At 34.6% G+C, this 10,480-nt stretch overlaps 1 non-coding gene across 1 annotated transcript; it reads left to right on the forward strand.

Moving 5' to 3' along the window:
* Positions 1–877: 877 nt before the first annotated feature.
* On the forward strand, positions 878–979 carry LOC121758506. The gene has a single exon (XR_006041488.1). It is a non-coding gene; the product is annotated as a U6 spliceosomal RNA (small nuclear RNA).
* Positions 980–10,480: the final 9,501 nt, after the last annotated feature.

The raw sequence follows: 10,480 nt of genomic DNA on the forward strand, positions 1-10,480 counted from the left end.
GGCATTCCCTAAATTTGTTGGCATCTTCTTTTAGCCACCTTTTGCAGACTTTCAAATTTATATGGATACTTCGTATGCTATTTCAAATTGACATGGATACTTCGTATGAGATTTTGTAATAAGTTTTGGTATTTCATACGAGATTAAAGTTTTACTCTGTACAACAATAATGACGTATATGATATTAACGACAAGAAAATAATTGATGAGATGTTGTGTGAGTAAACGATTTTGAGAATATCCAGCTTTCATTGTTCGCAAAACTGCCCTCCAAATGACATCCACCCATGTTGTCCATATTTTCACCATTGGAAAAAATGGTATTCACCTAGAGTTGTCGAGTGGGCTGGGCCGGGTCCCGCCAATATTTTTGCCCAGCTCGGCCCTGGCCCATGTCTGAGCGGCGCTGGGTTGGGGCCAGACTTTTATTAATTTTGCTAAGTTCGGCCCAGCCTGGCCAGGCTGGGCTTTATTTGAATTTTTTTATTTGTATGCAAAAATAAAGCATACATTTTGTTACTTGTATTTATGTCTAACTTACTCGAAATCTAAACTGAAATAATGATTAAGTTCATTTGCTGACTTTGTACTAATATCATTTTTCAAGTTCTTTACTCTATCTAGAAGTGCATAACTAAAGGAAAAAAATACTATTTTAAGTAGATGATGGCATATAAGTTAAAAAATCCTACTCCATAATTATTCATTAGAAATTGAGGTTTGAATACCAAGACATAAGTAGTATTTTTAAAAATAAACTTCACAATATCCTTTTTTACATCTTGGACAAATTAAATATAAGAAAAAAAAATTGGATACGGTCAAGACGGAATATTGCATTCTTGTCGATTTAGTTGAGAATTTGGGTGTATATGAAATCCAATCGGTGACATCTAATAAAATTGGCACAATATAGAGAATATTAACATGACTCATGCACAAGATGACATGCATAAATCGAGAAATATACTATTACTAATGGTTAATTACATTAAAAAAGTATTAATTATATAAGGTGAGTCTCTGATGGGCTGGGCCTGAGACGGTCCTGGGCTTGGACCGGGCATGGGGCTGGGCTAGTCCTCGGCCTGGGTTTACATATTGGCCTAAACGGAGCCCACTTCAACCAATGAGCCCAACCCAGGCCCACTCCGTTTTACTTATGGGCTGGACCAGGGCCGGGCCAGCCGACCCAGTTGACAATTCTATATCCACCCATCTTGCCCATATTTTCACACACAAAATAAAGCATTCCATACGTTTCATGTCGTGGATGCACAACTATTTTAATGGATGCTCTTCTCGACAACAACAACATTCGTACGCTAACCTTAGCCAACAATAACCTTTTGCAACCATTCGAACCAATGTAGTAGAAGAAACAATCGTCATTTTTATGGATTTGCAGATACAAGAAATAAATACAGAAGAAGGGGATGAAACACAGAAGAATGGGGATGGAGAATATATAAAAGAGTGAACTATTCATTTAATCTCTGGCTTTTGGGGTTGTAGCACCACAGACCCCTAACATATAAATGTACAATACTGCCCTCTAAGGCCTGGGGGCATGTTGGTCCTAAAACGTCCAAAAAGGTAAAAAAAATGACCTCATTCGTGATTATGTTTTAGGAGTATATGACGCTATTTTTTTTGTCAGGGATTTGTGGTGATAAATCTTGCTTGCTCGATCATCTAATAGAAATAAACACAATCGATGCATTTTTTATCAGCACTGAAATAAATTGTAAGTGTATAATGCTATTCTATTATGGCTAATGGTTAGTGCGAACATCGTATCTTCATTATTAATACTCTAATTACTGCAGCATAAACTTCAAACACTATCTAGATCACAGAGATTTGAATTGCTTTATACTCCCTCTGTCCCTAAAAATTAGGTTATATTTTCTTTTTCGTTCGTCCCATAAAAATAGTCAATAATCATTAATGGCAACATTTTTCTCTCTCTTTTACTTTAGCATTTATGGGCCCTATCATCCACTACACAATTTCAACTATTTTTTCTCCTTCTCTCTTACTTACCAATCAAACATTAAAATCTGTGCCAACTCTAAATGACTTATTTCTATGGGATGGAGAAAGTATAAGTAATAATAATAAAATAAGATTACAAAAATAACAGGTTCTAATCAAGCAAAGAAGTGAATTCTATGATTTGGATTCATTGACTCTTCATATAATTCAAATTAAGTATAAATCTAATATCCAATTATGATTCTGATTTTACTAGAATGATCACTTATACTTTATTTGTTCCATAAAGTCAGCACATCTTCAAATGAATTGAGTTTTAATACACAATCAGTTAAGTAAGAGAAATATAGAAAGAAAAAATGATTGAAGTATGGTTAGTGGAGAACGTGGCTCACCTCCTCATCAAACATAAACTACTAAAAATAGAATTGTCTATTTTCATAGAACGAACCAAAATGACAAAATAAATATACTCCTTCCCTCCCGGCTAAGATGACACATTTCTTGGCCGTCACGGGATTTTAGGAGTCATTGGTTAATGTGTTTAATTGGAGAGAAAACAGGTGGGTGTAAGTATTAAAATAGAAAGAGAAAGAAAGATGAATATTTTGATAGGAGTGCGAAAAAATGGTTGGGTGTATTAATTGAAGAGAAAAAGTTTCTAAAAAAAGAAATGTATCATCTTAGTTTGAACAAACTAAAAAGGAAAATGTGTTATCTTAAATAGGACGAAGGGAGCATTTTCATAGGACGGAGGGAGTATCCTGGTAAGACTGTTGATTACAATCTTGACACTATTACAATCACGTATTGTAATTCCTAAGAGCATCCGCAACGCATCTCTTAATCGTCTCTCCAAGACGAGACGGTTAAGAGACGCGTTGCAGCGTCCCGTCTCGGTCTTGTCTCGTCCCGGAGGGATGGTTGGCTAGACAGCTCCCCACGCGTGTTGGCGATGTGGCGAGCTCCAGTTCGTCCGTGACGCCCGCGAGTGGGCGTCGTTTTTATCCGAAAAAATGTTTTTTTTGTTTTTTTTTAAATTTAGAAAAAATTCGGAAATTAAAAAAAATTCCCAAAAATATACTAGCCGTTTTTTTTACAATTTTTTAATTTTTTTTGTATTTTTTAAGCCCCCAATCACTTCTATAAATAACAAATCATTCCCACAAATTAATCCACCATAAAAAAACTCTCTATTCTCACTCAAACACTCTACATTCTTCATCTCAAAACATTATTCTTCTCCCAAATTTAATCTATTTATAGATCCATTCGAGCTATTGCGTCGAATAATGGAAGAATCGCTAGAAGAAGATCGACGTAGAGAGGAGGATGAAGATCGACGTAGAAGAAGAAGAATCGGAAGATTTTAAATTATATATATTTTTTATTTTTTTAGGATTTTATTAATGTGGTTTTTTATTTTCTTAGAATTTTAAGTTGTAATTTTATTTTATTTTATTTAATGAAGTGTGTTTTTATTAATTGAATTTGTTGGAAATAAAAATAAAAAATGAAATTGAATGAATAGTTAAGGGATGGGATGGTTAAGAGATGGTTAAGAGATGGAGGGTTGCAGGTGCTGTCTCTTAGTTAAAAGATTGGATGAAAAGTACAATGAGGCCCATGAATAGTGAAGAGATGAGACGGTTAAGAGACGGATAAGAGACAGCGTTGCGGATGGCCTTATAACTTCTAGGAGCTGTAGTTATTCTCAAGCATTAGTATTGATAATTAATATAATCAAGATGTTAATACTCATCTTTCAAGTTTTATATAAATACAACAGATCATTTAATTAGTGACCATATAATCAAAATCATAATTAAAAAATTAAGTGTTATAGTAAAATGAGAACGGAATATTAAATAAATAATTAGAAACACATTCAGAGTCAATTACTCTCAAATTATAGAATTTATGAGTTTATCTACTCATTAATAAACAGCTTAATACAAAAACAAAGTAAAATATGAAAAATTAATAAAACCAAGCTCTAGATATCCTTTTATAGAGACTTTCTGTGGTTAGAGTTGTCAGTTGGGCTGGGGCCAACCCGACCCAGATTAGCCGGGGCCTGCCCAACCTTCTGAGGCGGGCCTGGGCTAGGCTCATTAGTTGAGATGGGCTTCAATTGGGCCATTTTGTAAGTACATGCCCATGACCATTTGAAGCCCAGCCCTGGCCCGGGCCCATCAGAGGCCCACCTTATATAATTAGCTTTTTTTTTTAAATGTAGCTATGTGATTAATCACTAATAATAGTATATTTCTTTATTTATGCATGTCATCTTGTGCATGAGATATTAATTTTTTCTAAATCATTCCAATTTCTTAGATGTTTCCGAATGGACTCAAACAGTAACAGTCTAATATCTACACAAATTTTCAACCAAATCATGTATGCAACATTCAATCTTGACCACATCCAATTTTTTTCTTATATATTTTTAACCAAGATGTAGAAAAGATGGTTCAGAAGTTTATCTTTAAGAATATTACGTATTCAAACATTAATATTTAATGAATAATTATAGAATTCTTTAAATTTGTTAATTAGTTCATATACTTGTAGTTTTAAAAATACAACACCAACTCATATGCCAACATCTACTAATAAAACTAATAATATTGGTTATTCCTTTAGTTATGCACTTAGTTTTAGATAGAATAAAGAACATAAAAAATGATTTTATACAAAGTCGGTAAATGAACTTAGAAAATATTATTTAAGTTTAGATTTAGTGTAAATAAGATATAAATACAAATTATATGTTTTATTTTTACATATAATATATTTAGCATATCTTCAAATGCATAAGCAAAAACTTTAAACAAAGATAACCCGGCCCGGGCCAGCCCGGGCCTACATGGAAAGTGAGCTTTGGCCGGGCTGGCCTAGCAAAATTAATAAAAGCCCAGCCCGCCTCAGACATGGGCCCAGGCCGGCCCGACCCACTTGACAACTAGGTGTGGTGTTGTGATTGAGACCTTTACAGTCTTCGAATTTGATTTACTAATCTTGGACTCTTTCGACTTTGTGCATAATGGTTTTGAAGCAATAAACAAGGTTGTGTCCGAGTCAACATCTGACATATACTCCCTCCGTCCCATTACATAAAGCTCTGAGGTAGGTTTCCAGCTATGCTACATAGGCACCATTACATATCGATATTCTACTAATCTTCCATTTGCAGTATGCTTTCCATTTGCAATAATGGGCTTTAGGATCTAAGATCTAATGTAGCTGTGTGTGTGCACAACGCAGGCGATACTTCTTCCTGATCGCGTTTAGATCCTATCTGTACAGCACGTCAGCTAGTGAGATGAAATTCACAACTTGGATGGATGCGAGGCCTGAACTGGGTCATCTTTGTAATAATCTTAGAATTGATAAGTGATTATATAGTGTAGAAATTATGTATAGAGAAAGTTTTGCTTGTCTTTAATATACTTATCATATAATGAGAAGTTGAGAAATTCACCTCATAAATGATTGTTTAAACTTTAAACGCTAATACAATGATTCCAAGTACAATTATGGAGTGTTTGGTTCTCCATTTACCATTTCTCTAGAAAAGGGATACCTCACATTTGTAATTCCAGACTTTGGCCTTTTTAAAACAGGTGTTTGGTTCGATTATTCCATGATTAAATTAACATTTCTAGTGTTTGGTTTGTTATTAATGCACCATGAGTTTAATACAACTTTCCATTTATACCCTTAATAATTTTTAGTATTTCCATTTTCATCCTCAGTTAACCCTAGCACATACATACGCCATTCAATTCTCAAATTTTCAATCTTGCTCCTCTTGCTTCTACTCCCTTCCGATTTCAGTGCTTGTGAAAAAAAATCAGGTGGAATGGCAAACTCTCCGGCACCGGTAAGTAGCCTCCGGCTAAATGCTGTTAACATTTGGAGCTACTTTGCAGTTTATTTTTTCTCATTCTATTGATATGTCCGCCAAATTAATTACAACAAGCATCTAGGGTTTGTTTCACATTTTATAGTTCTAATTACCCAGTAACAACATTAGTTTGATCTATTGTCGTATGTTTGGAATGTCGATATTGTGATTAAAAGTAGGGCATATATTTATTGAAAAGGTAGACATTGTGATTAAAAGTAGGTTAATTTAAGTAGAGTAAAGGTTATTTTGGTCCTATATATATGACTGAAACACGATTTTGGTCCAAAACATTATTTTTTTTTAAAAATGACTCCATTAATATGAAATTTGTGTCGATCCGGTCCTTTTTTATGGTGCCGTCAATTTCTGACAGTCAACCGCCAATTATTGTTTTGTTGACTTGATTAGGCCTAATTATTTTGTTAAAAAAATCACTTTTTCTTATTTCAAATTTTCATTAAAAATTCAATCAAACAAAAATAACAAATCATGCGATGTATGATCTCCACCAAATCAAACCAACCAATTTCTTTTCTCTCTTCTCGCTCGTCGTTCTCGACGAAAAACCCTAAATCTGTCGTTCGAAGAAGAGGAAGCGACGGACTTGTCAGTGTGAAAGCGGCGTATTCGAAGAAGAGGAAGTCCAGTCGTCATCCGCCTGAAAACGAAGGTGAAGGTCAATCAGAGCCTGATTCTGACGGTTTGATTTCTCCTTCTCCGAAGCAAATGGAAGAAGTCCCGTCGCCGAACCCTAGTTTTGGCGCCGCGTAAGTTGAAGCGGCAATGACGGTTGCTGGCGTTGAAGTCCCGCAGGAAGAAGATGTAGAAAGGAGGACGACGACGAACCCTCATATTACTCTAAATACTTGTTTTTGTTGTTGGCTACTTTTTTTTAATGGTGGGTACCTCTTTTTTTTATGGTGGATACTTATTTGCCATAGGGTTTTTTGACATCAATCAACACTAGCCATGATTAGAATTGCTAATGATCATGACGTATTTGATAATGAATATGTTAGACTAGTTTGATGGTATTTTGTTCTATTTTTCTGCTTCATCTTCGACGAAATAGCCATCCATAATGCTATGTGGATGTTTTAAATCCAGTTTCAAAACCTTAATATGCATTTCAACATCGTTGAAATTTAGGGACATAGATTCAGGGACTTATATTGAAGATTCAAAATTCAAAATTTAGAAATCTAAATTACATATCAAAATTCAATTGCTTAGTCGAAAACGACAACTGAGGTTAATGGTGACGGCTTCGTCTTGTCGATGGGCACTTTCGCCGAAACTCTTGCAACACTGCAACCTCTCCATATCTGATGAGTCCGATGTGTTTTGGACCAAGTTGCAGAGAAAGAAAATTAGGTTCTTGGTGGTGTGGGGAAGAAGAAATGAAAGAGAGGGAGAATAAAAAATTTTGATTTTGATTCATGTTTTTTATGTTTTTATTTAAGGGTTTTCTATTTTACAAATATTTCAAAAAATTTTAAAAATAATAAAAAATTTAGCTATAGTAGTAAAAAAATGGCTAATCCGGTCAACAAAACACTAGATAAGGGTTGACCGGGGGAAATTGACGGCACCGTAAAAAAAAGACAGGATTGACACGAATTTCGTATGTAATGGAGCCATTTTTCAAAAAGTAAATATTTTGGACCAAAATAATGGATGGACAACTTTAATTGCAAAATTAATAAAATATGAGAGAGAATTTATTAAAGTAAGGTAAGATAGAGCAATTGAAAATATAGACAAAGTGATTAATTAATTAATTAAGATTAACTTTCTATTATTAATACAAAAATAATTGAGTGGATGGATAAAAATTAAAAAAATGAAACTATTTTTTATGAACATATACTCAGATAGATATACTGAATTAATGATCGAGATGAATCAGTATTAAAAAAAATGAATTTGTACAAACAAATATTCCATATTTAGCCAATTTCAAAATAAAATCCGTTATAGGTAAGAGTATCCACAATAAGGAGGAACATCCACGCCACCGCCACAAAAACTTGTCCACCTAGTTAAAACATGTCCGCCTAGTCATCACAAAATAAATTAAGAAAATTAAAAAAAACGTTTTTGACAGCCGCAGCGGTCTCAGCGGCTCCCAATAGGCCACCACGGAACCGCCGCGCGACCGCTTCGTCCACGCCGCGTATGCGGCTGTTCCACTACAATCCATACGTGATTTGGCTCGATTACAAGATTGAATGACCACATTATTTATAATTATAATTGACGTTAATTTTCTTTAAATTAAGTAATAATCAGGTTAATGACTAGATGCTCTCATTTTGGCTAGTAAATCAGAGGATTTGGGTCACGATAGCTACATATGAAAATATATTGATACATTTTTTTTATTAAAAAATGTAAAAAACTGTTCATTAAGGTTAATAAAAAGCTTCAAAACTGAAAGCATTGATTATCAATGATCAAATACTAATATCGATCCTTTTTTATATACACTATACATATAAATATTCATTTTCCTATGGAAGGAAATACAAAACATTGATGTAATAAATCCTATTACTGATAAGTCAAAATTAATTCAGTAATAGATGTAATAAGATTCCAACTTAAAAATATAGTAATGGACTAATGGTAATCACTAAAGAAATGTGGTAAGGTTCCAACTCTTATGTAAAGTTGACAAATTAAAAATACATTCAACTATCCAAATATTGGATATACTCTCCATTATAAATTCGTGAGGAATGTGAAAGCAAAACAAAACAAAACAAAAAAAAAACTACATCGATCCATCATGAATAAAAAAAATAAGTGTTAATAGTTTTGCGGTTACTATTGAAGGCAAATTCTTTGTTACTATTGAAGGCAAAATCTTTGACGGTGTTCGACATCACAAAATACGGAGGGAAGCCGGGTGTAGACATTAGTGAGGTAATTAATTCAACATAATTTGATTAAATTTTATAATTTAAATAATTATCATTGCCTAATTATAGATATAAATGTGTAGGCATTGCTTAAAGCATATATCGTCATCTATCTGGTCAGCCATCCTTGCTGGTTCTTCTTCTTGCCTTATTGGAGGCTCTGGAATTGGTTCATCTATGTTATCCTTCTCTTCGTCACTGCTCGTGCCTAGGTCAGACAGTGCTGTTGATAGGCCAGAACGGGTGGTGACGAGTATCGAACCTCGTGGAAGTATTTTTGGTCTCCACTGCTCAAAGTTCGAGCTTCTTCTCATAAACTGAAAAACAAAAGAAAGGGAAAACTTATGAACAATATATACACCAAAGTATCACTCACAAATGCATATATGAACGCCATCCATCCCCGACAACGGAGCCCTTTGAAAGTACGCGAGAGGTATGTTAAGTCAGATTCGTTGGTGTAATCAACTTATCAGGAGGAGACTCCTAACCTAGTCGTGTCATTGGCACGATGACCTAAAACCCCTCGGTATCAATAATTACATCAACCTACTTCTAATGGCTAGTATAGTGGATGTAAGTGTCGAATCCCACGGGGATATATGGATGCAAGTTGTGATTGTGGTGATATTCTAGAAGGATTGGTTAGCTACCACGCTTTGGGTTGAGTTTTACCTAGTACATAGACTTAAGGAACCTATACTCTACTGACTAGTGAACGAATAAATTCTGGCATGGGACCGTGTACGTAAAAGGTGCGAGATAAAGTAGTTCCGGTACATGTGAAAAGTAGAGGTTACTATAAATGGCTAAACAGAATAACAGAAAATATTTGGTGGGTTCAAGACTGCACTGTCAGGTCTGCAGGGTGTGTAGAAAGGTATAGGACAAATAGTAAAAATGAGCTAAAAGTAAAAGTGGTCCACAAAAGCAGAAAGGGATGTTATCTTCATCACCAAGCTACTCAGAAATGCAGCAAATTCACGAACTCCATTAACGACTTCACAGAAATTATACTACTGATTCGAAATTGAAATGAAAACTTAAAGCAAAAGATTAAAACAGTTAATCCTATTTTACGCTAACTACGAAACATGCAAAGTGACAAAACTGATTCGACTAAGATATTTTATATTTTTCTCCAGATTTTACCACTTGACACTTAAGGAATTACTCAAATAAACTAGATCTAACTTGATCACAAGAAATCATGCTCGAACGTACTAAAATTACTCTAAATTACTAGATTTAACAAATCTAAGAAAGAACGAAAACATTGCGGCTAAGAGATAACGAAAAGTAAAATCAAACTTCATAAACATCAAATCCAGGAGAAACACTTCAGAATATAAACAATAAATGGAAATAGCAAGGGTTCAAAACGAGACAACAACTAAAAATTAACTCCGGAAGCTTGTAAAGATTGTTTTGCCCCTCGGGCGGTGGAACAATATTTCGGCTACAAAGATGTAAGCTGGAACATCGGCGAACTCTTCTCCGGCAAGTTGCCGGAGTCTTCAAGTGTTCATAACTGGTGGCGAGGAACGAGAAGTGTAGGAGCTAGTCTCTACTGCTGCTGGAATTAGAGTTATCCGACAGAGAAAGTGAGTTGTTGAATGAGTCCTGCTTTCTCTCTCCAAGTGAC

This window comes from Salvia splendens, chromosome 1 (assembly GCF_004379255.2).
Source record: "Salvia splendens isolate huo1 chromosome 1, SspV2, whole genome shotgun sequence".
In the NCBI taxonomy this organism is placed as follows: Eukaryota; Viridiplantae; Streptophyta; class Magnoliopsida; order Lamiales; family Lamiaceae; genus Salvia; species Salvia splendens.